This window comes from Lissotriton helveticus, chromosome 10 (genome assembly GCF_964261635.1).
Source record: "Lissotriton helveticus chromosome 10, aLisHel1.1, whole genome shotgun sequence".
In the NCBI taxonomy this organism is placed as follows: domain Eukaryota; kingdom Metazoa; phylum Chordata; class Amphibia; order Caudata; family Salamandridae; genus Lissotriton; species Lissotriton helveticus.
The window spans coordinates 1,077,406,460-1,077,429,475 of NC_136071.1; the positions used below are offsets into that span (position 1 = coordinate 1,077,406,460).

The 23,016-nt window shown below is 40.9% G+C and overlaps 1 protein-coding gene across 7 annotated transcripts in view; it reads right to left on the reverse strand.

Moving 5' to 3' along the window:
* Positions 1-23,016, reverse strand: part of PHF14 (PHD finger protein 14) — a 1,314,486-nt gene that overhangs the window by 310,869 nt on the left and 980,601 nt on the right. The window lies entirely within an intron of this gene.

The following is a 23,016-nucleotide window of genomic DNA, read 5'->3' on the forward strand; positions in this document are numbered from 1 at the left end:
GAGTTACTGAGGGGAAGGAAGGCGGGCACTAAACTGACACCCAGTTGGATGGGGAGAAAACAAATAGAGAAGACCGATCCTAAAGAGATCAAGAGGAGGATTGAAGCCAATCAACGGAAATACAAGGAATGGTACGATAAGAAGTGGGGAGTCAAGGAGAGAGAATTCCAGCGAGGACAAAGAGTCTATGTAAGGAAACCGGAGAGAATGAGAAAAGGGGGTGACAAGTTCTATGCTTCTAACACCATCAAAAAACAGAATAGGAACACCGTGGTCATGGAAGATGGTAGATTATGGAGCCATGATCGAGTGGTCCCTGCTGGGGGGGAAGAACCTAGGTCAGACACTAGAAGGTCGGAGGGTGGAGACATCAGTGGTGGTATCAGACAAGACAGGAAGAGTGATAGACTTAGGATCTCCCCTCAATGGCACAAACATTACCTTATGAGATAGTAGCCTGCAGGATAGCTCTAGGAATCACGAAGGGTCCTTGGTGAAAGACTCCAGACAGGACCTGGGTGAGGCAGCCTCACTCCCTAACCATAGATTGGAGGGCCGTTATTCCTCCCACCCCTTTTCCATTCACTTGGGTTCCCCTTTTCTTTCCTTAGGGAGGATGATGTGTTGTAACTTGCGATGTCCCGATCAACCCCATCCTGTGTTTCCCCCTACCTTTGCCATGACTATGGTACAGTCCGCTTGACAGCCCGGCGCTTGCTATGGAATGTTGACATAGCAGCTGGGTTCCTTGTTGACAAGCTGACGGCATTTTGGGTTTTACTCTTGATGAATAAAGATCTTATCTACCCACAACGGTGTTCCTCTTTACTACACATAGCTATGTTTAACACCGAGCTATACAAAGATAAGGCTTCTGAGGCGCAATAGTGATATTTATTTCGTCTTCACTTGTATTGCTTTTGTGCTTATGGTTCTCCCTGTAGTATGTGGCCAAAACTATAGCAATATTGACAACTTTCACACTACTGTGCAGTAATGATAAAAACTCCTTAACACTAGAGTTACTGACTAATAAAGTGCAATCTAAGAATCTAAGATCATAAAAACTGTAGATGGCCTTACTACAGCAGCTACTGGCATTATAAGCATTTATAAGGGATGGACTTGGCAGAGCACAACGTCTAAATTTGCCCAGGACGTTTTACAGAAGCATTCAGGGCATCATAATGTAATATCTCTAGAATGGTAAATAACATCACAAATGTTCAGATTGTTTAAAAATAATGAACGAATCTCGGCCTAAGTTTTTGTGTGTGAGGGCAAGGAACTTCTTAATAGAAGTTTAAAAAGGGAAACAACAGATTATCTGCCCATGATTGATTTCTCTAAAACAGATTGAGCAATCAGTGAAAGATTTACCCGCAGACAAGGCGTTCTCAAAACCTTTTGGCCATTATAAAAATATCTAAAGGGACAGCCTCAGGATTTTCATAGTTAACCATACATTATGGAGCACCAGGACGTGAAAGTCAAGGGTGATAGTGTTGATTGGATTTGTGAAAGATGTGCCTTACGTGATTAGTTACCAAAAGACTGTTCCTTTTGCTTTAAAGGCAACAATGTTCAATAGTCAGAATGACTGAACACGATCACCTGCAACTCTAAACCCAAAAGTGGTGACACACAGATTTAACTTTGGCAGAAGTTACGAATCATGACTTTATCACTGAATAGCCAAATAAAATATTTGTGCATGACTAAGTCAAACACAAACGCACGAAAGCTCCAAGATCTAACAAAAATAGCAAAGCCCACAACATTGCTTCAACCGCTCTGCAGAAGTGAGAAACCACAGGGCCATATGTTTGGGATCCAATCTACATTCGAACCAAGACTCATACTAACATGACCTCACAAATCTGCCAGCTACAAACATGCCAAGAAACTCTGAACAATGCAGTTATTGAAAGCTTAGGCTTAAGGACCTTTGGACAAAGAAAACCATCCCAGAAATCTCACCGCTGGCACCCAGCAGAACACAGGATCAAATTCAATCTGCATTCATGTATATTCCCTAACAGCCCACAGATAGTAGAAGTAATATGGGTCCCGTGCTCACTAAGCCACTGGAGTCAAGCTATCTTGGCTGAAGACTGATGATAGCCAGAAACCAGTCCTAGGATGCTTGGTTCCGGTCCATATAAGACATGGCTTGGCAGCTCAGGCTGGACTGCTCCCATGAGGCACAATGTCAAGACTGATTTGCATATGGCTGTGTCTGAACTGGGGTGGTCTGGTGAGCAAAATAACGATGGATTAAACCCAGATCTGTGACTGGGGGTGAATGTTCTGCCATTGTGCAACATTACGTCCATCAATTGTTGTTTTTGCATTTGTCACCCCGAGTGGGACGTGTATGCTCAGACGTGAGTCTCGTGCTCTCCAGGCCACTGGAATCAAGCTATCCTGGCTGATGATGGCTGATAGCCAGAAACCGGTCCTAGGAAGCTTGGTTCCGGACCAGGAAAGACATGGCTTGGCAGTTCGGGCTGGACTGTTCCCATGAGGCACAGGGTCAAGTCTGATTTGCATATGGCCGTGTCTGAACTGGGGTGGTCTGGTGAGCAAAATAACGATGGATTAAACCCAGATCTATGACTGGGGGTGAATGTTCTGCTATTGTGCAACATTCAGTCCATCAATTGTTGTTTTTGTCTTACCAACCATCTTAAACAATCACTCCCTCACAAGTGGCCACAACATATACTCTTTCTGTGCAGGACTCACACACCACTGGCATCCTCCAAATCAAACATCTTCCTCTGTCCTCCTCTTTGGAGACTTGTGCTACATTTAATTTCTTTTTACGCTGTACACTGTGCTGCAAGAAATATGATAGCTGAAAGACTCCATCCTCACCCTCTTCCCGATAGAACACGTAGAGCTCAAGCAGCGCTCACAACTGACTGACATCCTTTACTGAGGTAATCTCAGCACTTCATAACTTTCTGAGCAGAGCTTGGGTTTCAATAGGACAGGAGCCATTAACTTTAATACATTAGGTATGCCTAGTAAAAAGTAAACATATTCTGCTTCTTTCTAACAGACTCTGAATATAGAACCTAAATTACTGACAAATAATAATAGGCACCTAAAAAAATGACAAATATTGCCTGTGAAAACATATCAGAACACCCAGATTTCTCTGATTCGAGTGTAAATATAATACAATGTGGTATAATCGACTTGGTTTCCTCTCTGAAGAAATGTTACGGGCAGTTCAGATGCCTTTCAAAACGCCAACATGTGCATCACCCAAGATTCACCATATTAAAAAGCTTTGTGACACCGTTAGACTGAAAACAGACCCATTCAATTACTGCCACATTCCCAACTGGTATACTTTATTTCAAACACCAGGAATCAATATGTGTTCTAGTGATTAAGCTAATATCACTAAAACCCAACAATCACAGGCTGCTAATAGAAAGCGTTAACAGTCAATTACAATTTATTGATAAATCTGTTTATCGTTGCCGGTTTCCATGAAGTCCGTAATTATTTAGACATACTAATGCATATGATGTTAAAGACCATATTATTTGTGTAAAAAAGCGAGGAAAAATAGGGGTTATAATAGACTTAAGTGGAATATATACAAAAATTAAGAAAACCGATAATTCTGTTTGTTTATATTATTATTAGTAAAATGTACTAGGAAATTAAATCGAGTGCAGCTTGACGGGAACCCAGAGCTGTTTACCACATGTCAGTTGATAACAGTTGTTTTTAATTTCCAAGTGGCTTAAATCACTAATGTTTCTGGGTGGGGGAGTGGGGATATTGCTCCTAATACATGTAAGAATTCAGGGGTAGTATATTGAAAGATTTAAAGGAAGGAAGGAAATTCAGGGTGAAAGCTACACATTGGAGAATTTTAAGCACATGGCGAGGAGGCGTCATAAGACATGGCAGCTTGCCGGCACGCTTTGATCAGCCTGCCACAAACCCTGCCAAGGCCGCTCTCTTCATTTCTATTCAAGGTGAAGCAGCAATAAAACTTCAAAATGCATTCTAACCAATATGATGACACAATATATCAAGTGACTGATATTCTAAAACGCATAGATGCTATCAGTTAATTACATTTAAAGTAGGTTTACGAAACGAGTTTATCACTGCCAATATTAGACGTGATTGTGAGGTGCATCAGCAAAGCTACGGGTGCTGAGAGCGAACAATTTGTTTGTATCCTGCTCTTAATCCAGCTCCTAATTGCAGCATGATATCAAGCAAGCTTGATGCAAAGGAGTCTAACATTACTGAGTTCGGTTAGCCTAGGTTTCAAGTTTTGGACTGAGGCAGAATAATACGGGGAAGTAAACAGAACAGCAAAGTAAAGGACCTAAATAACCTTCCTTTCTGGCAGAGACAAATGGTCGGGGTTGTTCATCGTCCATTGGAATTGCAAAGTCAAAGGTGAGAATGCGGGTGTTTCCAGCTCACCAGAACACTGGCACTCCATCTGCAATGGAAGGTCAGTCTCCCATGCCCCCTTCGGTCTTGCAGCAGGCAAGGACATGCTGTGAAGTTGAATCAAGGTAGCCATCATAGTTTCTGTAAAGATGCGAATATTCCGCCAGTGCTGTGTTAACAGACACCACATTGATAAAATCTCAGCATATCTAAATATTTGTGCAGCAAACATTAATTTATTAAAAAGCACATAAAAGGCATGGACAAAAAAAGAGTAACGTAGTAAAAAAAACAGTGATCCTTGGAGTTTGCAAGAATACACTAGATACGGTTCTCAATCATAAAATGGTCACACATACCACAGTGATCATGGACAGGAAACACATGGATAACAGTGAGGCTACTGATAACACAGGGATATGATTCAACATACGTAATCGTAATATACCACAATCATTTACCGATCTCTACACTTACCCTCCGACAAACACTAGGATTTAAACTAGGAATGACAACTACTTGTCAAAATCAGTTTAGTTTGTAAAAATAATTTCGGGATAGACGGGTACAAAAGTTTTTGGGAACCAGCACGGCCCTCACCAGCTGGTAGATCAAAGGGGGGACTACTAACTCTTATTTCGCTTAAATTGACGGGAACGCACTGCCTGGTGGATTCTGGATCGTGCAATTGTTTAGTGGTTGAAGTTAATCCAGCCCACACATCTAAATTTCTTATTGTCAATTTTTATAATTCTTTTGATAGCAGTTTTACTAGTGAACATTTAAGTAACTTAACACGTTTCTTAGAGGACTACAGGGAGAAACAAACCACCTTTTATTCGATACTAACCGTAGGCGATTTTAACACTCACTTATGTGTAATGAATTGTCATGTCACAGATTTTATGGGCCCTGCTGCTTGTTCTGGTCCGCATTTCGAGCATACACAGCAAGGGGGATGTTTTGAGGACCTTCTGGTCGTCCTAAACCTTGTACAACCCAGTATACCGTTAGGAGAGCCTAGGATCCCTAGCTTCAAGGCAGGAGGCCGGGATTCTATAATTGATTATATTTTTATTCCCCAGGCTTGATACCGCATGTGGTTATTTACAATGCTTTCCGGTCTCATTATAGTGATCATAACCCTATTTTCCTCACACTGGGGGGTTGATTCTGGGCTAACTGGCAAATCTCGGGAGCCCCTACTGAAAATCGCCTTAAGCATTCTGACCAGAGCCGCAGGCTGAAATGGTGCAAGGTAGTCCCAGACCTATACTTCCAAGACCTCTGTGTTAACGCATACGAGGACGTGGGTGTCTGTCTTCACCATTCTAAGACAGGGGCAGAAACTATCGAGAGGATCTGTGCAAGGGTGGCTAAGGATCTTATACTCCAAAGTAGAAATTATAGGGCTATAGGGGAGAAATGGTTTGATCACAAATGTACTGAAGCCCACCATAATATGCTCATTGCCGTAAAGAAAGTACCTAAAGATAAACCCTATATAGCTGCTTTAAGAAAAACTTATCAGGGTGCTATCGAAACTAGTAAAAACGAAATTAAATAGGAGGACCTGGGCAAAGGTCCAGCAATAAGGCCCCGGGACCGGACAGTGTCCCAGCCAATCTTTATAAAAATTAAGGTAAAATTTTGGGGAAACAATGTAACTAATGTTTTTAACTGTGTTACTCAGTACGGGTTCCCACGGTCTTGGTCCCAAATCCACTATAATCCCAGTTTTTAAAAAGGTTAGGCGGGATAACACGAGTTGTTACAGGCCAATATCCTTGATAGACTCTGTAGTTATTTTATGTTATTTGTTTTTTGTACCGCGCACAGCTGCCCCAGCAAAGGGGCGTCCTGGCGCGCTGAGAAGGTAAACACAACACAACATCTAAATAGGAGCATGCTCAGTCAGGCCGTTTAGACAAACAGAAAAGTTTTTATTGCCCGCCTAAACTGCAAAAGGTTGTCCATTGCCCGAAGCTCAACAGGAAGGGAGTTCCATAACTTTGCGGCCACCACTGGAAAAGAGCGGCCGCCCATTCTGCTTAGTCTAAAACGAGGGACCGTTGACAGGTGCATGCCCAGGGATCTCAGGGGTCGCAGAGGGACATAAGGACTTAAAAGATTGATCAGGATTTGTGGAGCCATGCCTTTGAGGATTTTAAAAGCCAGGCAGAGTACCTTAAATTTAATCCTCTGGCTCATAGGGAGCCAGTGTAGAGAGCGCAGAGTCTTAGAAGCCGAACACCGTTTAGGCAGTCCCACCACCACTCTAGCAGCGGTATTTTGCACTCGCTGTAGTCGGGTGAGTTCTGCCTGGTTAATCCCGGCCAAGAGTGCGCTAGCGTAGTCCAACCTGGACAGGACCGACGCCTGAACCACCAGCTGTCTGGTGGAGGCGTCAAAGAACTTGAGTATTGGCCTGAGTCCTCTGATGACGCCATAACAAGAGCCTGCCACTCTCTTGGTATGGCAAGTGAAACTGAGCGCCGGATCTAACCAGACCCCAAGATTTTTTATCTCAATTACAGGGGAAGGAGTCGTCCCCAATTCCTGCGGCCCCCAGTTATCATTCCACAACCCGGCCTGTTTTCCCACCACCATGACCTCCGTTTTCTTAGTGTTTAATTGGAGACAGTTCGGATTCATCCAATTTGCCACGGCACATATACCCTCACGGAACATGAGGGCCTCCACATCAGAGTCCCCACTCAGCGTGACCGCCAGCTGCGTGTCATCCGCATACGAGACCATTGTCAGGCCCCAGCGTTTGACAACCGCAGCCAGCGGTCTAACGTATAGGTTAAATAGAGTGGGGCTCAAAGATGACCCTTGTGGGACCCCTAGTGTCAGCGGGTGCGATTTAGATTTGCCGGGTGGGATAGCAACCTGGAATGATCTGTTCGTGAGGAAGGACTGAAACCAGCACAGCGCGGAACCCCTAACTCCCACTTCCTCAAGTCGCTGCAAGAGGATACCATGTGAGACCGTGTCGAATGCGGCACTCAGATCTAATAACAGGAGTGCCGCAGTTCGACCGGTATCCAACACGGAGCGCAAGTGCTCGACCATAAACAGTAGAGCAGTCTCCGTGCTGTGACCTGCACGGAACCCATTTTGAGTGGGATCTAAGATGTTGGCTCTGGCAAGATGGTCTGCCAGGATCCCATTCACATGGGCCTCAGCCACTTTAGTAACCCATGGCAACAGCGAGATGGGGCGGTAGTGCTCGGGCTTTAGAGGGTCCAGGGTAGCCTTTTTTAGGATAGGCGTAACTACCGCCTGTTTCCACCTAGTAGGCACAGTTCCAGAGGCCAGCGACAGATTAATGAGAGCCAGCACAGGGGCACGACACACCGCCGGCATATCCCTCAACAGAGCCGGTTTGAGTGGGTCCATAGGGGAACCCGACTTAATTTTCCTGCTCAGAGAGTTAAATGTTTCCATAGATAGGGGGGATAGCGTAACCAACTCCACACCACTATTCTTGGAACCGCTGCATGATTCTGGAGTCAGCTGGTCGGTGGGGAAAGTGCGGTAAATTGCTTGCACTTTACCAATGAAGAAAGATGCGAGGCTTTCACAATGGGGATCTGAACGTATTTCCGTAGCACTGCTCCTCTTAGCCATAAGGTCTTTTAATACCTTAAATATCGCTTTGGAGGGGTTGGAGCTATTCAGAAATTCCTGTGCATAGTGAGCTGCACGCGCTCTACATACCGCTCTATGATATGCTTTGGTTTTACCCGCGTAACAGATTTTAAGCGCGGGGTCGAAAGATTTTCTCCAGCGCCTTTCGGCTTGCCTGCACTCTCTCTTGAGGGATGCTAGCGTGCTGTCATACCAAGGGCTATGATCTTTAGCCCGGCGTTTCGACCAGACCAGCGGAATAAGAGAGTCAAGAGCATGAGAAATCCATTCACAGAACGAATCGTAGCCACAATCCACATTAATGAAAGGATCCAGCGGAGCTTTCTCCAATAGAAGATAGAAATCCTCAAACTTTAATTTATGCCACTGTCGAGTGAAAATAGTGCAATAGTGAAAGTGGTGGGAAGAGTGATTCTCAGCAAATTAACGGTCTGGCTTGAAGAGAGTGGGGCCTGTTTAATTTGCAGTACGGCTTTAGGAAGGGAAGGAGTACACTTGACCAGTGCCTAAATTTGCAGATGCTAGCTGGGAAATATACAGCGCGCAAGAACAGGACTTTACATCTGGCCTTCATGGACCTGTCCTCGGCTTTCGATCGAGTTAATAGATCGAAACTGTCGGTTTTATTAATAGACATGGGCATGGACCACGGTATAGTTAATTTCCGGGCCAACCAGCATAGGGATCTCCATGCCAGGGTAAGCTTTGATCACAGGGGTAGTTACACTAAGCACTTTCGTATAGGAAGGGGGGGTCATACAGGGCTGCATTCTACCTCCCATTCTTTTCATACTATACATTAATAATCTGGAGACCTCATTGTGCATGACATTCCAAGATATCCCTAGAGTCGGGGCACGGTTAATCCCCGCATTATTATACGCCTATGATGCGGTCTTATTAGCCCGCACAGCAGTGGGGCTTCAGAGACTCCTGGATTCTTTTGCCGACTTTATGGGATTCTTGGACTTCAATGTTAACATCCCTAAATCATATACTATGATGGTTGGTCAGAGACCTAAAACGTCCAAAACATTTTATTGCCAAGGGTGTGAGCTGACAAGGGTGGCCTCATTCACTTACTTAGGGTTCTTGTTAGATGAAAAAGGCTTGTGGGTGCTGCAACGAAAAGCTAAAAAGCACACTATGACAAGATACACAGTAGTCCTCCGCAGCTTTGCACAGAGGCAAGGGGCTAAGACAATCAAAGCCTTGCTTAACATTTATAGATCAAAATGCATTGCTATTGCTAACTATGGGTCAGCTATCTGAGGCTACAAGTCGGTAGAGGACCTACAAATAGTAGAAAATAAATTCCTTAGGAATGTGTTGGCGGCCCCGCAATCTACTCCCTTGTACATTATTCACCAAGAATTAGGTTCCGGCTTTGTATCCGACCTGATCGGTCTGGCTCCACTTGTTTGTTGGATATCGATATGGTCAAATCCTGAATTGAATTCGGACGACCCGATCTCTTTGACAATCCAGACAATGTCAGGAAAGAGGATCTATCATGGGTCAAGAAACATTTTTTAAATATGATGTACCTAGAAAGATAGGCAAAAGACTTAACGAAACCCATGGTACGAGCATTTTTTTTCATATTTTTTGCTAAAAACATCACCGTCGACAGAACCCTACTTGAAAGTTGTAACAAAGCCATACCGTCGCTTCCTTTTAACTAGATTATGCTTTAATCTCTTGCACTGTACATTGGCCGAACCTATGGGGTGGTGCATGGTGAAAGATCTAGGCCCTTGCTCATGCGATAACTTTTTAACTCAAGACACTACGCACTTTATCATGTTCTGTGACCATTTTTTAATGAAATTTGTAGTAAGTTTTTATTGCCAATTCTAAAGGGAAAAGGTGTTACACAGGTACGGCCGGCCTTGGTGTACCTTCAGATTCTGAATAATACCTGGGAGGTGTACAACATTGCTAGCTTTTTAGTTGTTGCGGTCAGGGAGAGGAAAAGAAGGCCCATCTACCATAGAAATGCTGTAGTTCTTTCTGAATCAGGTTAAAAGTTGTTTTTAATGCTTGCACTTTTTAAATGTGGTGTATAATTTTAGGACATGAATGTTGGAAAATTACCATAAGGCATGAACGTGCTCTTTTACCTAGAATATTTTACAAAGACACTTTTGTCTAGATTGATATCAATTATATTTTAATTGTATGGTGCCTAAGATTATTTTAATCAAGATTCTTGTATATTGGTGTTGAATATTGTTTGTTGAGTACTTTTATGGTTCTTATTAACCGAATAAAGTGGATTTTTCTATCTGTCAACTTACTTTGTAGTGCATTTGTAAACCTTTCAGATTTGCTGTCCCAGTAAATATGAGCACTGAAAACCGATTGGAAAACAAAAAAAATACTCTTTGAATGATAATACAGCTATTCTGTAATTCTGTACACCCAAACTATCTGGGAGTTTCGATAGAAGAATAAACCACTCGAGAAGATTAGCTATCTCCCGGTTTGCAGATAGCCGTGGCCAGTCCCTACTAATGAGAATATACCACAAATCTGAAGGGCGGGTAATGGGGCCAAACAGGCCATGTTCAACTTAGATAGAATGCCCGTGAACTGAATGCTTTGTTTCTTTACACAAAGATAGTCACGATGAACACAAGGGAAACCCAAGTTCCGATGCTGATGATCATGCACAAAATGTTTGTGAAGATTCCCAATAAAAATGATTTAATTTAGAAGGCATCACTCTTGGGGGCAGCCACTGCATTTCCAAAACACTATAATGCTGTCACCAGCCATGGCCTGTGCAAACGAGCTTCAAATGGGTTACCTGCGCAAGGCTCAGTTCAATAAAGAGTCTTCCCAATGTCACAACTGTGTGCTTCCAAAAATAAAAACTGCAGGGAACCTCAGGATAGAGGAAACAAAATGAAGGAGTGTACTTTTGCATACATGTTGAGACTTTTATCATTATTTAAATACAAATGTGAAAAGGCAGTAGGGGAACTCAGTGCACTATACTCTCAGCTCGGGTTTGATTTCAGTTCAGGGTTGATCCAGCGCTCTCACCAAAATATTTCACAAATGACACTATTTACTACCACAAAACTTACACTACAACACTAGGCCCATAACAACAATAGAGCGCTTGAATCATGAGGCGATAAGATCTAAATATAGTTGTTTAAACCATCTGCAATAATCAAGACCAGCTTGTCATTTTAGAAAGTTTATTTTAACACATCTAGAAAAACTTAGGTTTTGGTATTTTATTAAACAAGCATTAGAAAATGTCATAAAGAAAGATTTATTCAGTATTAATAAAAAGAGCATAAATCAAGAATTATTATTCATTAGCAGGAATAAGTAAAATTAAGCATTTTCCAAAATCCTAACTATATCTCTGTCTCTACCCTCATCACCTAGTAATAAAGTAATTAATAAAAACTCCTGTCCTCACGTGTAAAGTCCATCAGCATAACATCGTCCTCCAGAATTCTCGAGCGTAAGCCAACTATGTGTTCTCTGAACCTATTCTTATACCCTAATTTTAGCTGAGCTAACTATTTTTCACATTCCAGCAGACGAATTCTAGCTCTCCATTGGCTGAGCCACCTCGTACCACAGTAAACTGTGACACCTCTTTCTTGCATGCCCGGGCAAATTCACTAGTCCATTGTTCATTTAGAAGTCTTGGCAGTTCTCCTTAGACTGCTACATTTTGTAGCGACAGCTTCCTTTTTAACCTTGAGCTTAGTCAGCTCTGAACTCCCGTGGCACGTTAGCAAACGTTAGCAAATTTCTCCAAAAAGTCATCTTTTTAGCAGTTCAATCCAAAACCTTTCAAAATAAAAGCTCAGAGGCCTTTTCCATTCTTCTTGGAATTATTTTCACTTGAGCCATTTTCATCATTAGGCCTCTTTCAGAAAGCGTCAATTTTCTGCGCCACCGTCCCTGCGCCACTTTTAAAAGGGTACTATTTTCCTGCAGCCATCTCTAAGCTTCACTTGTAAAACTATTATATAAACAAACACAAAGAATAATTAATGAAAGAAATACAGTTTGTTCTGTTGCCTCCCATCATTGCTAATTATTAACTCATTAGTCTAAATTACCTAGCAGTAAAGCACAAATAAAGCAGCATTTTATATTTACCAGTCTTCATAAATCCATAAAGCCTTATGTGCACCTAGAATAGTAGAAATGACATCACATAGACAAGGGAAGCAAAATAAGCACATGCCATTATTTTAAAAACAGCTGCTATTAGTTATGACATGACAATAGACAGGATTAATTTATTATTTTCCACATACATAAGAATGCAACATAATGCACATTTATGAGCACACATGTTAGTTTCCCACGTGTCTTTTGTGTATGCAACTTTAAACTAGGTTGAATTATTATACACACAGCACAAATTGTTAGCATTATTAATTTATTTATGGAAGTGTGACTTCATGGGTTTAAACAAATTTTTGTTTTCTATCCCGCTCCATCAACTCCCTCATCTGGTGATTAACAAATCACCACACCAGCACCCAAAAATTTAGCAAAGATTTTATCTAAGATGAACATAATTCAATTTCACCTGTGTTAGTATTTCTAAAGACTTATCTCATCAGTTTATCTACAACTCTCATATTGAGTTTTAAGAAACCCCTCTAGTTCTATTTCTTTCTCTTGTGTATCATACAACTAAGCTTCAATGAAAGTGTTGCAAAATTATAACTAATAAAATGTCAGTATCTTGCTTGTCATATTAACCTTAAACTTCTCCTTGTTAATTTCTAAAAGAACAATAACCTAAATTAACCAAAGCAGAATTATATTTTCATTAAGCTTGCAAAGAAAAATAAAACAAAAATTTTAAAAATTTTACCTAAATTTTCTAAAAATTTCTAACACCCCCCTTTTTCAATTTTTTTTTTTTTTTTTTTTTTTTTTATACTCTTTAAACCTTCTAACAGTTTTTCTTCGACCTAATGTCACAATTTAATTTTTCAGCTAACAGTATTTCTTCGACCTTGTGTCATCTAACAAGATTTCTTCAGCCTTATGCCAAAACAGAAAACCTAAAATTTTTAACAGGCATGTACTTCAATCATTGTCACTTTTGTTTTCAATCTTTTCCTGACTGTAATCCATTACAGGTATCACTTCCATTTTCTTTCCTGCCTCACTTTTCTTCTCAGAATCTTTTTGACTTGAAATCTCATCAATCTGTTCCTTTGATCTGTATCTCAATTTGAATTTTAGGCCTTCATTTTCTTCTGGCCAGTTATCACTTTTTCTTAGTAATTTCTTCTTTTGCTTGGTCACATTACATTCTGTTCTCCAAGCTCCTTTTCTGAATTTTCTTATTTCAGAATCTTCGTCACTTTCATCAGTTTCAGTGTCAGACATTTTCATTCTGGATTCAGGTACTTCTTTACTCAGCAGCTTCACTCCGTTAGGAACGTCATCTTTGTAGCTGGTACTTGGCAATTCATCTTCTTCATTTTCAATTACCTTCAACTTCCCAGTTTCAGAATTCTTGTTCCTGTTTTTAGAGCTACTCTTCTGCTTTTCAATACTCTCCTGGTCTTGAATCACAATCTGATCACATTCTTCTTCTGCTTCTTTATCTGGCAGATTTCCATCATTTTCTGAGTCTTCAGTCACAACTTTCAAGTCTTCTTCAATCAAGGCTTGTTTTCTATTCATGTTCTCCAGATATCGACCAACTTGTCGATCTTCAAGATCTGGATTCTCTTCAGGCTCTTCTTCAGAATCTGAATCATCAATTGTGACACTATCCTCATCAGGATTTTCAGGTGTAGATACACGAAAAGTATGGCCAGTGTCAATCCACCTCTTCAGTCTTTTGCACTTCTCTGCATTTGTTGTAACAAGACTGACTAGCCTCCTTTTCTGCCACCTTGGCACTAGAGAATTTCTTTTTAGACGAACCTTTTTCCTTATTCTTTTACCTGGTAACAAATCAAGTGCTTGCTCTTTTTCTCTTGTTTGCACTTCAGTTTCATCTTCATCAAACACAGAAATCATTTCATCTGATAAATTCCTGCAGTTCTCCAAATTGATGCTATTATTGATAGGCATCATTCTTTTCTCTGGTATGAATGTCTGTCTCATGACCTTGTCCATCATAATCTCATGTGGATTTAAATCTGTCTTTTTATCAGTAGTGTTTCTCAGAAACATCAAAACAAGTGGAAGGATATTTGTCCACTTTGTACCTGCAGCTAGGCACATTTTTGCATCTCTGTCTTTTATAGTAACATTCTCATGCTCCTCAACATCTAAAATTTCTATTCTATCTGTACAATGGAGCAATCTGTTTTCAATATGTCTTCTGTTATCTGATAACTTTGCAACAATAATTTCATCATTACGTCGCATCTGAAATGTTTCAACCCATTTTGTAATCAAACAGTAAATCACAAAAATGTAGCACAGTTTGTAATGCAGTGACATCTCACAGAAATCCATTTGTAATCTGTTCAATGAACCACTCTCCTGTAATTCTGTTCCCATTCCCACAACTGTTCTTTTAATTGTGTTCACTTGCTGATATGTCAGACACCTCTGGTAATGAAATTCTGCAATTTTATGGTACATTCTGTCCATGTCAGTAATTATGCTATTTGGTAAAACTACTCTGTCATCTCTGTGTGACAAAATCTCATCCTCATCTCGCTGTCTAAAATCTGCTCTTAACCATGTGTTTCTCAACCATGTGTTTTTCTCCTCATGAGTTGCATCATCTTGTAAATCTTTGACTACCTGCCATGTTTCAACTACAGATGTTAGTATTAGTGAACTCAAAGCATGTTCATCATTCATTTTGTATGCTGCACATATCACGACAGCAAACCTTTCTGCCAATTGAATATCATCAATCAACTTTTTAATTAAATTTGCATTTCTGAAAAGTAAACCTGCAGAAGTCAATGTTTCAATCTGTTGATCAATTGTATCCTTTATTTTGATGTCTTCACTTAAAAGAACATTATTTTCATTCCAACATTCTGGAAGTGCATTTAATCTTTTTAGACTGTTTTCCTGTTCTTTAATTAATCCTGTATCTGCATTGTCTATCTGTTCATTAACAAAGATTTGTAATGGCAATGAAGCCATGTCATTCTGCTGAACCATTACCTGTCGCTGTATTTGTAGCTCTTTATTTAGCTCATTTATCTCAGTTTCCCTTTTAATTGACCAGAATTTTGACTCGTCTGACTGTGTCAATTCAATTAGGTCAATGTCAGACTTCTCACTTACCAGAACTGAAGTCATCTCTGTTTCTTGCTGAGTTGCAATCCCTACTAATTCAATTTCAAGTACAATAGAATAAACCTTTTCAGTTAAAGGGACCTTTAAAACTGCGGAATTAATTTCATCTTTTCTAAGTACAGGGACTATCTCTTTTTCCCAAATTTTCATGGACTCCTTCAAATCATTTGATGAATTTACATAATCAGGAATATTAATTCCAAATGTACCAAGCATTTCATCATGCTTTTCTGTCGCATCAATTTTAGTAGAAGTCTGAGCTGACATCATGTCAATCTGATCTTGGACTTTTGGCGTTGCATTAATCTGTTCTGGGGGTCTTATTGAATTCCTGTTCTGATCCATATTTACAATATCAATTTTACATTGATCAATATTTTCTACTCTGATACTTTTATTATTTATTTTCGCTAATTTGGGAATCTTTAATTTACTCTCACATTTGGCTACAACCTTTTTCATTTTCTTGTATAAGGAAGACATTTTTGCTAATTAATTTGGTAAACGTACTCTCTTAATTTGCCTTGCAGTGCTTGCTGATCAATTTATTAATTAATTTAACAAGGTCAGGTGAAGTAAAACTTTATAACCTGAACAATTTAATGTAACTCGTACCGGTATCGCTAATTTTAATTAACCTGTAAGGAAAAAACATCAATTTGCAAAAACAATAGCAACGCAAAAATTTTATTCATACCAACATATAATCACATGTGTTTTAAATTGTATGTATTTTTCACTTACACACCTTCTGCAACGTATACCTGTGAAAAAGAAAACCTAAAGTGCTTGCCTTATTTTTAAATAGAATTTCTGCTTGTAAATAACCTTTGACCTCTTCTTATTAATTTATTTAAACTAATAATTTAATTTTTATATAGAAATCACAAATAGGTCGATGGATCGAAACCATCCTCTGCTACCAGAAATTGATCCAGCGCTCTCACCAAAATATTTCACAAATGACACTATTTACTACCACAAAACTTACACTACAACACTAGGCCCATAACAACAATAGAGCGCTTGAATCATGAGGCGATAAGATCTAAATATAGTTGTTTAAACCATCTGCAATAATCAAGACCAGCTTGTCATTTTAGAAAGTTTATTTTAACACATCTAGAAAAACTTAGGTTTTGGTATTTTATTAAACAAGCATTAGAAAATGTCATAAAGAAAGATTTATTCAGTATTAATAAAAAGAGCATAAATCAAGAATTATTATTCATTAGCAGGAATAAGTAAAATTAAGCATTTTCCAAAATCCTAACTATATCTCTGTCTCTACCCTCATCACCTAGTAATAAAGTAATTAATAAAAACTCCTGTCCTCACGTGTAAAGTCCATCAGCATAACATCGTCCTCCAGAATTCTCGAGCGTAAGCCAACTATGTGTTCTCTGAACCTATTCTTATACCCTAATTTTAGCTGAGCTAACTATTTTTCACATTCCAGCAGACGAATTCTAGCTCTCCATTGGCTGAGCCACCTCGTACCACAGTAAACTGTGACACCTCTTTCTTGCATGCCCGGGCAAATTCACTAGTCCATTGTTCATTTAGAAGTCTTGGCAGTTCTCCTTAGACTGCTACATTTTGTAGCGACAGCTTCCTTTTTAACCTTGAGCTTAGTCAGCTCTGAACTCCCGTGGCACGTTAGCAAACGTTAGCAAATTTCTCCAAAAAGTCATCTTTTTAGCAGTTCAATCCAAAACCTTTCAAAATAAAAGCTCAGAGGCCTTTTCCATTCTTCTTGGAATTATTTTCACTTGAGCCATTTTCATCATTAGGCCTCTTTCAGAAAGCGTCAATTTTCTGCGCCACCGTCCCTGCGCCACTTTTAAAAGGGTACTATTTTCCTGCAGCCATCTCTAAGCTTCACTTGTAAAACTATTATATAAACAAACACAAAGAATAATTAATGAAAGAAATACAGTTTGTTCTGTTGCCTCCCATCATTGCTAATTATTAACTCATTAGTCTAAATTACCTAGCAGTAAAGCACAAATAAAGCAGCATTTTATATTTACCAGTCTTCATAAATCCATAAAGCCTTATGTGCACCTAGAATAGTAGAAATGACATCACATAGACAAGGGAAGCAAAATAAGCACATGCCATTATTTTAAAAACAGCTGCTATTAGTTATGACATGACAATAGACAGGATTAATTTATTATTTTCCACATACATAAGAATGCAACATAATGCACATTTATGAGCACACATGTTAGTTTCCCACGTGTCTTTTGTGTATGCAACTTTAAACTAGGTTGAATTATTATACACACAGCACAAATTGTTAGCATTATTAATTTATTTATGGAAGTGTGACTTCATGGGTTTAAACAAATTTTTGTTTTCTATCCCGCTCCATCAGGGTTAAAAACAGTATTGCATCATAAAGAAGGTTCATCCAGTTTTGAACACTTCATATTTTGCACATAGTAGATAATCATAAAATGATGGAGGCCTGCAGGCTTAAATGGGGAGTTCATATTTTGCAAGCGGGGGTGGTCAGCACAAAGGGCCACACTGCCTAGTCCCCTTTACCCATCAAGGGTGCACCTGGTACTTACCCATGAAATATTAATGTTCAGGTGGGTCAAGACTGTGAGGTAAAAGCACACATTTTAGACCCTCATTCCAACTTTTCTGAAAATCTCAATTTTAATATAAACAGTAAGTTTATGACCGAATCAGGATTACTAGTCTTATGGAAAAACTGCACCTAATACATTTGCCACCTGGCTGACCGGACCGGCAGGCAAGCACGACTTTGTTTCAGAGCAACTGAGGGCTCCGACTCACAGCGAGAGATCCATTCCCGCTGAGCCGCTTGGAACGTCCAACTGAACTTCCCCGTCCTACCGTGCATTTTTCAGTGCAGCCTCCAATATACATATTCATTTAAATCAAGCAGGATGAAGAGAATACGAGGCTGTAACAGATAATAAAGACTGCCTAGGGCGCCTCGGATCCAGGCATCTCGGACACTGATTCCAGAAACAACTGAGTGGTTTTTTCGACTTCTCTCCACGCAGCCCTTGTGTAGGCTGAGAAGGTACATCATTACCCAGTCCTCGTCCTGAGGAGAACCTAGACTCAATAAGGTTCGAAACGCGTTGACCCCCAGCCTGTGTTAAAAACCAAAGGGTGCAGCTAGGGATATACTCAGACCACTCACGTGGGCCCTGTCTGCAACTTCTTGAAAACTATTAATCGCAGGTGTCATGTGACAGGCAGGCTATTCCATCTAAGTTCCGCCTGTTTCACAGGTTTTTGTTACTAAAGGACTGGTTTATGTTTTTTATTAATTGCTATGAATGTGTGTAAATTGCAATTTATTTGTCATTCAACCAAGTGTACAGAGTATTGTTGGTGTCACCACAAGATTCTGATAATTTCTTTTTCCTTTAATGTATGGTTACTCCGTCGCCATATAGTTGTATATATCTGTATATATTCTTCTATGTTTTTGCACTAACTGTTATAATGGAGTGTCTTTGATGTCATGTGCTTCTTGTGTCATAATACAAAATCATTTTTGAAAATGTATTACATTTGTTGGGTATTAATTAATCCCATGGCTACACTGCATGCTTTGGCTGTGTAGTTCCAAATTTTCACATTAATCATCCTGATCAGCCATTTTGTTCTGTTTTGCAACTATTTGAGGTCTAGGCTGACCAGTAGTTGGACCCTACACCTTTTTGTGTATCGCCTAATACATTTGGCCACTGGAATTCATTGGGAGAAAAGAGCTTGGAATGATGTGAAAATATGCATAAATCAGTACACAAAAACTGCTTTCAAGGTGTATTGCACAATCAATTCTGAGGGTCAAAACTCGTACTGGTGCATTAATATAGCTTCTGGAAACGACTATTCCCCCACGCTATCGCTACTGTAATTCTAGGTGTGATATGAGCTCATCATTTCATCCAGCTACCTGTAATGAGGCACTCACTGCCAAGTAGAAGAGAAATGTTGGTTGAAATCATTCTGTAGCCCCTTATCAGGAGATTTTATCGGAGAACTAGGGGCTGCATGATATGTTCATGTTCCCACTTCTACTGAGAAACATCTATATATTCAACTACACTGTTTAGAAGCTTAAGCAGTTTTATTATCTAAAATTGATTTTATCATAAATTATGTGACAGAACCTGAAACTATCTTTTAGGCACATCCAAGAACATATTAAACAATAGGAAATCCAAACTAGATCATCAATTGATCAGCACGAGGGAAGGCAGAGGGTTAAAATCAGCCAACAATTCTGAATAACCAGAAAGACATACTGAACCAAAAGATACTGGCTAAGAGATAGGGGGGTTTATGGCTGAAACTGCAGTTGATTCACACTACTCCATACCATGACAAAGACCATGGTGTCTTGTAGATTGTTCTATGTCTATGAAGAAAAAGGCCAGAGTGATCCTGGAGGGATCTTACAGAGGAGGGACAGGTGGACAGGATGGAGAGCATAGGGCTGAGAGAAGGCTGGATGGGTCCACCTGGAGGGACACCTACTATCAGTCTCCACGGGCCCTCCATAAGTAGTCTCCCTGTTTCCAAGTGCACTCTCTTCCAAGGTGCAATGGCCTGATATTTTGTCATTCGTCACCATGTTATGCCGCTATCCATCGATCGCGTTTCCAAAATCTTTGAGCACCTTAGACACGGACATTCAGGTTGAACTGGATTCCATTGTATTAGAAAAAAAAGTTTTTTGTCACAGAAGGCTGTGTGGACTGTGCTTCTGTCAAGGAACACTCCAGAAACATTTGCTTAAAAAAAGTGCATGGCCATTGGAGACCTGTTCTGGAGATTTTAGAAGACTTAGTAAAAGAAAATGTGCCTTTATTTTTTACAATGTTGACCAGAGAATCTACTGCAAGCCAGATGGTGACTTTAACGTGCAAAGAGCTGGATCCGTCTTTCTACAGGGCTCCCACAGGGTAGTCAATACACTAAGGGCAAGCTAAAGTGGCTTGGAGGCTGATGCTGCAGAGTTAGTGGACAAGGAGAATCACTGTATCTGGTGACCAGTACTTGGACTACCGGAACCCTGTCCATGAAAGACCGGAGACCTGCTATGGGGGTGGTGAAGTCTAACCACTGATGTGTGCCAACCCTCTGGAGTATCCTCAAAAGTGACAAAACTGCTGGGGAAACCGCAAGGCAGGAACGAAAGGTCCAAGGAATGCACTCTGGCTCAGCTCTCATTTATGCGTTCTACGGCGAACTCAATCAAACAATCAATCAGGGATTTGTGAAGCGCACTACACACCAGTGAGGGTTTCAAGGTGCTGGGGGAGGGGAATATGGCAGCCCCATCTAATCCGAAGAGCCTGGTCTTGAGGCTCTTCCTGAATGCTTGCAGTGTGGGGGTTTGTCTGATACTGAAGGGGAATTAATTCCAGGTCTTGGCCACGATGTAGAAGAAGGCTCTCTACTCGTTCTGTGGCTGCAGATGTTTGGGATTACTGCCAGGGCAAGGTCAGCAGAGAGGAGGTTTTTCTTGGGTGCGTAGGAAGAGATTCTTTTGTTAAGGTATTGTGGTCTGGTGTTGTGGAGGGATTTGTAGGCATGGGTGAGTAGCTTGAAGGTCACTCTTTTTTCGACAGGGAACAAGTGGAGGTCTTGTAGGTGCTGGGTGATGTGGTCTTGTCGTGGGATGCCGTGGACGAGTCTGGCTGTGGCGTTGGGGATGGTCTGGAGTTTGAGGAGTAGAGATTTGTTGATTCCAGTGGAGAAGCGGTTCACATAGTCCAGTCTGCTAGCTATGAGTGCGTGGGTGGCAGTCTTTCTGGATTCAGTAGGATCCATTTGAAGGTATTGCAGAGAATGTGGAGGGTATTGAAGCACTCGGAAGATACGGTGTTGAGCTGTTGGTTCAAGGTGAGGGAGGAGTCGAGTATGATGACAAGGTTGCGGGCGTGGTCTGTTGGTGTGGAAGGGTTGCCGAGCGTGGCCGGCCACCAGGTGTTGTCCCATGCAGAGGGGGTGGATCGGAGGACTTCAGTTTTCTCCAAGTTGAGCTTGAGGCAGCTGCAGCTCATCCAGGATGTGACGTCTTTTATTCTTTCCTGGAAACTGTGTCCGGTGATGTTGGGTTCCTTGGTGAGGGAGAGGATGAGCGGGGAGTCGTCGGCGTAGGATACTATGCTGAGTCCATGTTTTCTGACAATTGTAGCGAGGGGGGCCATGTAGGTGTTGGAGAGTGTGGGGCTGAGTGAGGATCCCTGGGGTACTCCGCAGCTGATTAGTGTAGGTTTGGAGAGGAAAAGCGGCAACTCGGCCTTCTCATCAAACAGGAAAGCCCAGTCAAAAGGCATACCCATAAGACATAACTGGAAATCCCCAAAGATTCTCTTCCAAGCATGTCGACGGAGCACCACACTAATGCGGACTGAAAGACAAAAACAATCAATAGTATCCAGGTTAGACATAGTGAAATACATTTTTGGCCACATCTTAACCATCCTGAATGTTTGGGCCCCGGAGGACCGCCCGCATGTCGTAAGGGACTGCAGGCAATATCTCGCAACCATGTATCAGAGGGTTTGAGTATATCTGACAAGTAGGTAACTGGCAGTGACAGATCTCAAAGCTTGGCTATTCCATGAGAACATCCTTTTTCCGAATGCCTCAATTCTATATTTGGATGTGGGGGGTTTGAGCGGGAGGATTGACATGGGAAATTAATTGCAGTTACACCTTGATGATGGAAGCTTGCATCACCAGGCTCTCTCAAATCAGATATTTAGTCAGAAAATTGCAGTAGCCTGGTGCTTGTCTGTGGCGCCTGGTTCCCTGTTCACTGGATGGCAAGAACAAGTCTTCTTCCAAATGCCCATCAATGTATCTGTGAGAGCTTAGTTCAATGGTATCGAAGGATCAAATGAAGCCTGCCCAGGCTGTAAGACCTATGTGAGTACATTAGTCTTTCCTACCACAAAAGGGAGTTGTAGGCCAAAAACTTCAGCTGTATGTCTAATCACCACAGCAAAGGAAGCACACTGGCGGCTAATCAACCCAATATCAGGGGAAGTATCCAACCCACTAGCCTCCTGTACGTTCATGTAATAATTGTAGCCATTATAATGAAGGAGCAAGTCATCCCCATCATCTCCAAAAGCTGGCTGATCAGAATTACTCCCCCAACATTTGCAAATGACAGAAACGTCATTGCCTTCATTACAAAGTGGCTGGGTTCATCTGTACCATCGACAGCTAGCTGCTAAAATCTGACAAAATAGATGGATTCTACTTCCAACTATATGCTGTTTCATTCTGTCCCCACTTCCTTTCCTAGGGCCATTGTTTACTGCCTCACATTTAACAATAAACCTAGGGGTATTCTTTGTTAAGCACATGTGGATGATGTTCTTACGTATCTCAATCATAAACACCCCCAAGCTTACACTTTCTCACCATTCGTGAGATTGACCACCACCGCCTGGGCCTCACATTAAAAAATAAATCCCAAATTCATATAATCTTATCCAAAAAAAAGAGTTTCTTCATCTAATTAAAGTTAATCATTGTCACTGCAGAAGGTAGAGCCTGGGCACTACTGGTGTACAAAGTTCCCAGGCTTTTAGAAAGAAAAAAGAAAGTTCTTAAATA